Consider the following 7,008-nt stretch of genomic DNA (forward strand, 5'->3'; position numbering starts at 1 on the left):
AAGAGAGGGACCACGTGCTGAGGACGTCCATTTCTTCTCTCCAGCCTATTTACTTGTTGTCCAAAACATGTCCAGTCAACAGGCAGGCCCGTTAGAAAAGTCCAGTTACGAGAGAGCACTGGCATGCCAAACCCGCCCAGGCCCGTTGGAGGAAGAGGAATGAGGACAGAGAGAGGCAGTCATGGAAAGATGTGGAGGGATGGTTGGGAGCCTGGAGTGAGAGCTCATTTCTACAGCCCGAGTCACCCAGCATGTGGATTCTCTTGCTCCAGCTCAGGCAGGGCTCAGGCAGGTGTTTGAAGATCTGCCCTCCCATCCCACAGGCATCGCCTCTGTCATTTCCAACCTTAGCCTTCTCATTCTGGGCTCAAAAAAAAGATGGAAGTGTGGCATGATGTGTAGGCCTCCCTGGGGCCTGACCTCCATGCTCCAGATACTGCTTTTATATCAAGTAAAATGACCCTTCTCTGACACACTGGAGATGCGTGGCTGTAGATATTGGTTGTAGGGGCTACTATTTTTGCCAGCTTCAGCATCTCCTATATCCAGCCAGGACAGTTTGGAGTTCTTAAATCAGGCCTATTTATCAAAGAACCTGCTGGCAATACTTCCCTGATGGCCACTGGACCCCATGAGCCCATAGTCTAACTAGAAAGAACATGAGAAAGATGGAGAAGGGGGGCTGGACATGGTGGTTCACGCCTGTAGTCCCAGCACTTTGGGAGGCTGAGGTGGGCCAATCAAAAGGTCAGGAGTTCGAGACTAGCCTGACCAACACGGTGAAACCCTGTCTACTAAAAATACAAAAATTGGCTGGGCATGGGGGCGCACACCTGTAATCTCAGCTATTCGGCAGGAGAATCGCTTGAACCCAGGAGGCGGAGGTTGCAGTGAGCCAAGATCATGCCATTGCACTCCAGCCTGGGCCACAGAGCAAGACTCCGTCTTAAAAAAAAAAAAAAAAAAAAAAAAAGAAGGGAAATGGGACTGAACATCGGATAGAAGCCTGGATGAAAAATGGGGTTGCAGAGGAACTCCTCTGGGGGCTGCCAAAATGTGGGCTTCCTACTTAAAAGGGCTCAGGGAGCCCAGTTGAGTGGTGGGTGACTTACGCTGGGTTTTCCCCCAGGAGTGGATTCTTGTCATTTGGATTCATCCCTGCTGCCCTGCCCCCATTTGTTTACCCCACGTGCAAATGTCTCTATCTCTGTCTTTGTTTATGTCTTTCCCTTGATGCAGAATGCCCTTCCCAGCCATCAAGACCTGACTGGGACGTCATTTGCCCTGGAAAGCCTCCCAGGATCCTTCTCTTTGGTCCCTGTGCTTCTTTGTATCTATTGGAACAGTATCTGTTGAGTTCTCAGTTCTAATAGGCTGATTAGTGTCACCTGGGGGACCTTGTTAAATTCATAAATCCTAGCCCTGAATCACAATCTCTTAAGGTGAGTTTTGGGAAGCTGTTTTCATTGGTCTTCATATGTGTTTTGGATGCCTGGTCAGGGCTGGATATGTCTGTTCTGGTCTGTGTCTCCTGGGCCTGGGTACAGAACTTACCTCGTGGTGACCACATGTCACTGTGTCCAGACAGCCTCCTAGGCCTGGCAAAAAGGGATGCAGAGTGCAAGGCCCACACCCTTTAATTCACACCATTTTAATTCATTCACAGTTCCTGCTTCATGTCCCAGACACTATGCTGGGTCCTGGGGGTACAAGAGCAAAACCCCACATAGTTTGCCTTCACACTTTTAGTCTAGTATTGGGGGGACAGAGGTGACTCTAATTCCCTACGCTCACATAATTTAAAGTGCAGCTTGAGTGTTGTAAAGGGAAAACAAGAGTGCTCAGATAACCCGCAGTGGGGATTCTGGTGCAGGCGGGGAAGTCAGGGAAGGCTGAGCAGAGCGCTAATGGAGGGACAATAAAGGAAGGGAGGGGTTGGAAAGGGTCTCTTACTGGAGTCTTCTCAGAACCATGTTCATTTAGTCCAGCTGGGAGGCATTAGGGTGTAAGCTCCTCTGCAGACACCCAAGATGGTTTCCAAAAGGAGCTTCTCCCCATGCTTGCCCCACCCCTCAGCCTTCACTTCTGCTTTTCTGCCATCTGCTCTGGCTCTGAGCCTCTGGGAGCTGATGTGTTTATTAACAAAGATAAGACCCATTTTTCTACACTGGGGGCTGCCTGCTAGCGTATACAGGCAGCCTGTACTAAATTGCCACAAGGTGCACCTCCATTTGAACTGATGTAACCCTGCGCTGGACACATGACTTGGCCGGTGGAGCTCAGGCTGGATTTAAGCCGCAACTCATGCCTCTCCCACCCCCTCTTGGCCCAGTGCCCTTGCGCAGTGAACAACTTGGACAACCTTCTGTAGTGGCCCTGCTTCAGTCTCCTCTCAAGCAAAAAGTTCTGGCTTCTTGGCTCACCCTCACAGCTAGAAGATTCCTTCATTTCAGAAGGAGATAATTACATCTTCTATGGGCATAAATCTGTTTGGACATTTAGAGAAGAATTTATATGTCTTTTCTGAAGGACTGGGTGTTTTTCTTATCTAAATTGAAATGACGATTCTTTTAAATATGATCCAAGAGAGTCCTTTCATATGGTAATTCACACACACTCTGGCTGATAAGCCCTAGACTTGGCAAATGGTTCAAAGCAGAATTTGGGTTCAGATAAGGCGCAGGGATGCTTTTTGATCTGATTTTCTTCTAGCTACTGAAATTGGGAGAATTTTGGCCTCTGAGTGGCAGTGGACCTCAAAAAGCCTGGTAAAATAAACTCTTTTTTTTTTTTTGAGACGGAATCTCAACCTGTTGTCCAGGCTGAAGTGCAATGGCGCGATCTCGGCTCACTGCAACCTCTGCCTTCCAGGTTCAAGCGATTCTCCTGCCTCAGCCTCCCAAGTAGCTGGGATTGTAGGCACACACCACCATGCCCAGCTAATTTTTTTTTTTTTTGTATCTTTAGTTGAGATGAGTTTTCACCACATTGGCCAGGCTGGTCTTGAATTCCTGTTCTGTGATCCACCCGCCTCAGCCTCCCAAAGTGTTGGGATTACAGGCATGAGCCACTTTGCCCTGCCAAAATAAGATCTTTTTAAAGAAAGTCTGAAATACCTAGAAAGGGAAGAGAAGTCCTTGCCATACTTAGCTTTAGAAAAAAGAAGCCTTTTCACACACTAAGCAAGTCAGAGGATCTGAGCTGGAGTGGCCCTTGAGAGGTACCCCATCTAGATTCTTCTTTTTACCCTTGGGGAAACTGAGGCTCAGAGAGAGGAGGTGGATTCACTTAGGTCCCACAGTGAGTGGGACAGAGCCAGGATCACACCTGACAGGTGCTTACTTCTGCACCTGAACCCTGTGGGTTGCTGTTCCCCCACAGAGTGGTGCCAACAGGGTCTGCTATGAGGATGGTGTAAGCTCAAAGGGTGACTGTGTGGGAATGGTGAGAAGGGGACATCATCTAGGACCAGAAGTCATGGTGTCTCCACAAGCCCAGTGCGGTCCATCTGCTTCCAGATACGGAAAGCTGCTTCCCTACTTAAGTGGGGTTAGGGAAAAACATCATCTGTAAGAGATGACACTAGGAATAGAGAGAGAACTGGGAATGAAGACACAGAAGATGGAAGCTGATCTTAAGGACACAGACAAGTATGTAAGTGAATCACAGGCTGTTTCACAGTTTCACCAGTGATGATGATAATTGGCTTTGGGTTGGGGGAGGATTGGTCGTCAAAGTGACATCCTCTTTTAGGTGCCTTATCTTTCCATGTCTGACATCTGAAAAAGCATTTTCAGTTGTGAGGATAAGATGAGCCCATGGGTGCTCAGGAAATGACAGCATCTCTTGAGACACTGTCTTCTCCTTTAATCCTTTCAGGAGGTATGTCTCTCCTTATCTCACAGATGAGGAAACAGGGTAAATTTCCTGCCCAAGTTCACAAAGCCCAAATGCAGTGAAACTCAACTCTACTGGTTCTGGGCCATTCCCCCCACTTCACCTCACAGTGCCAGGCTAGCTTCTCTTAAACTTACTGTGAATTTCTGTCACTTTCAGCTGACTCTCCCTTTCCTCCCCAGAGGACCTGGAGCAGACAGGATCCCTGAATTCAAGTGCATGGAACAGAAGTGTGGTGCCTTGCCTGTAAGCTCTGACTTTGGGAGACACGTGTATTGGTAGCTTGAGCATTTGAGAATGCTGGAAATGGGGGTCCCTTTTCCAAAGCTGTGAGATCAAGGGATATTCTGAGACCACACCCAGGGTTGTTTGTTTTTAACTCTAAAACCACCCTGTTTTCCATTGGCCAGATCTCCATCAGCTAGCCAGGACCCTTTTCTGATCCATACCCCAAAGTCAGCATAGACATCTCTAGCCGAAGCTGTTCCTTGTTCTGTAAGTAACACGGTTCCCAAGGAGACCATGGCCTCTTTCCTTCGTCTCCTGGTTGCCGCACTTCTAGTGACGAAACAGGGGCAGTGTCAAATGAAGACCATCACATTTTGTGAAACTGTCCTACAGACTAGGCAACTGTGAATTTTTCATCAATATTGATTTCTCTAATGAACTGCAAGATGATCTAACTCCCAACATGCAGAATTCAACATTTCCATTCCCTGTTTGTTAAGGGTGCAGGTGAATATGAAAAGGCAAATTCAAAAGGTGAACTTTCCTAACTATGAAGGGCACGCGCTGGAGCCTGAACCTGCTGGGAGCCAGAAGACCTGCATTTTGGTCCTGATACCCTCCCTGCTGCCTGTGTGCTCCTGGGCAAGCTGCTTAACCTTTTGGGGCTTACATGCTTGCTAAGGATTCTTTCAGTGCAAATATTTTATAAACACTGAGAAAATGCAGTTCCTTTGCAATGCTAAATTTCACACATTCTTTGTGGCCTGTGATACTTGATGAGTTTAGAATTTCCCTTGTTTGGAACAGGGATGGGTATTTAATCCTTGAATCCTTTCCTGCTGTGGCCCTGAGTCTATGGGTCTGGTAAGTCAATCATGCTGTAGAGTCACAAGCAGTTTACGTTGTAAAAATACTTCCCATTTGTGTAAAATAAAAGCCTGAAGATGGAGTGGTATTTCCAAACTCCACTGAGTTGGAGCCTCAGAACTAGAGAAATGGATCACGGACTTAGTCCAGCACATACTTCTGCTTTGCTAATACCTTCCGGTTTTGTCTAGTACCACTTGGTAGTGAAATATCTGTTCTGGGTCTTTCCAAGGACAACCACATCCGAGTGGGGAGAAGGCCAACATCTGGGGTGCTGGAAGGGTAGGGTGGCATGATTCAGATCAACAGGGTTGACGTTCCACTGTCTCGCTTCACTTGCACTGTAGCTACCAGTTCTGGGACTTCTCGGTTGACAGATGTGGAGACCCAGAGTCAAGGAACGAAGTACCCGAGAACCCCTGGGGAATTCGACATAACCAGAGCCAGCACCTGGCTGCCATCATGCCCAGTCTAAGGCGGTGTCACTCGAGAGGGCTTCCTCTCCTGATGAATTAAAGCTGATTTGAAGAGTAAAAGAGTCTAAAAAACATACCATTATCTGAAGAACAACTTTAACACATGTAAATAGAGGCCCAAAGATTTTTATCTCTATTTTCAGTTAAATACAAATCAAAACCCAGCATGTTTTCGAACACTACATCGGACACTTATTTGTATTTCCTGAAGCCACCCCAGTGAGCCACTCTGAAATAAATTAAAAAGAATGGTCAAAGCTGAATGCACACCGAGGTTTCCATGTGCTCAGCTCAGCAGATTCAGGTATGACCCCTACAGAGCTTGGACTCTGAACGGGAACTGACATTCTCTACGCTCAGCGACCATTTCACACAATGAATTCATCTGTGTAATTGTGCCTGGCTGTCCCCAGATTAACTCCATGTTTGCATGAAGATCAAAATGCTTACTTTTCTTCCATTTCTGTCTTATCTGGGGAGGCATTCATGCTTGGAATTTCCTGGGCTTTTCTTTTTTAAATCTCGTGGAGAGATTGAGAGTGTAAGGGGGCAAGAGTAGGGGGTGAGGTCGGAGTGGGGGATTGCCTTTCATTGTTCTTTTTTTGAACCAACAATTGGCAATTATTCTTCACTGTTTTGGTGTTCTCTTGTTAAAGGCAACTCAGACCTCAGGGTAATAGCATTCTTGCCTGCCCCTAACATGAGCTAGAATTCTGCATCATTTAAAAAAAAAAAGAATTCACACCAGGCATGGTGGCTCATGCCTGTAATCCCAGCACTTTGGGAGGCCGAGGTGGGTAGATCATGAGGTCAGGAGTTCAAGATGAGCCTGGCTAAATAGTGAACCCCATCTCTACTAAAAATACAAAAATTAGCCAGGTGTGGTGGCATGCTCCTATAGTTCCAGCTACTTGGGAGGCTGAGGCAGGAGAACCTTGGAGGCGGAGGTTGCAGTGAGCCGACATAATGCCACTGCACTCTAGGCTGGGTGACAGAGTGAGACTCCGTCTCAAAAAAAAAAAAAAAATTTGATTGGGTTGTCAGTTACATACATAAAGAGTGTGCAACTGAAGTACCTACCTCGATAATGACTTATGTCTGCTTTGCTTATACCTTCCGTTTTTGTCTAGTACCACTTAGTGGTGAAATATCTGTTCTGGGTCTTTCCAAGGACAACCACATCTGAGTGGGGAGAAGGCTGACATTTGGGGCACCGGTCAGAGGGGGGGCATGATTCACATCAACAGGGCTGACTTTCCACTGTTTCACCTTACTTGCACCGTATCGACCAGTTCTGGGAGAAATACTGGAAGGCACGCTGCACCTTTTTTCACAATGGGATCAGCAGGTGAGAGCAAGACATTTGAATGGGGTGGAGTGTTTCACTTAATCATTAGCACTGCTGACATCAATGAAAAACAAACAATGAGCATCATTGGCATGGGCACCTACACTGAGTGAAAAGGAGGTCAGGTTCTTAGTAAGCTTTATGACGAGGTAGGGGACAGATGGGATTCAAACCGGAGTGGAGGAAGCAGTG

At 47.0% G+C, this 7,008-nt stretch overlaps 1 long non-coding RNA gene across 1 annotated transcript; it reads left to right on the forward strand.

Annotated features, from left to right (window-relative positions):
• Nucleotides 1-2,950: 2,950 nt before the first annotated feature.
• LOC108591780 (uncharacterized) lies at nt 2,951-5,645 on the forward strand. Its single transcript, XR_004743348.3, has 2 exons — nt 2,951-4,143; nt 5,340-5,645. It is a non-coding gene; the product is annotated as an uncharacterized LOC108591780 (long non-coding RNA).
• The last annotated feature ends 1,363 nt before the right edge of the window (nt 5,646-7,008 follow it).

Source organism: Callithrix jacchus, chromosome 5 (genome assembly GCF_049354715.1).
Source record: "Callithrix jacchus isolate 240 chromosome 5, calJac240_pri, whole genome shotgun sequence".
NCBI classification, from domain to species: Eukaryota; Metazoa; Chordata; class Mammalia; order Primates; family Cebidae; genus Callithrix; species Callithrix jacchus.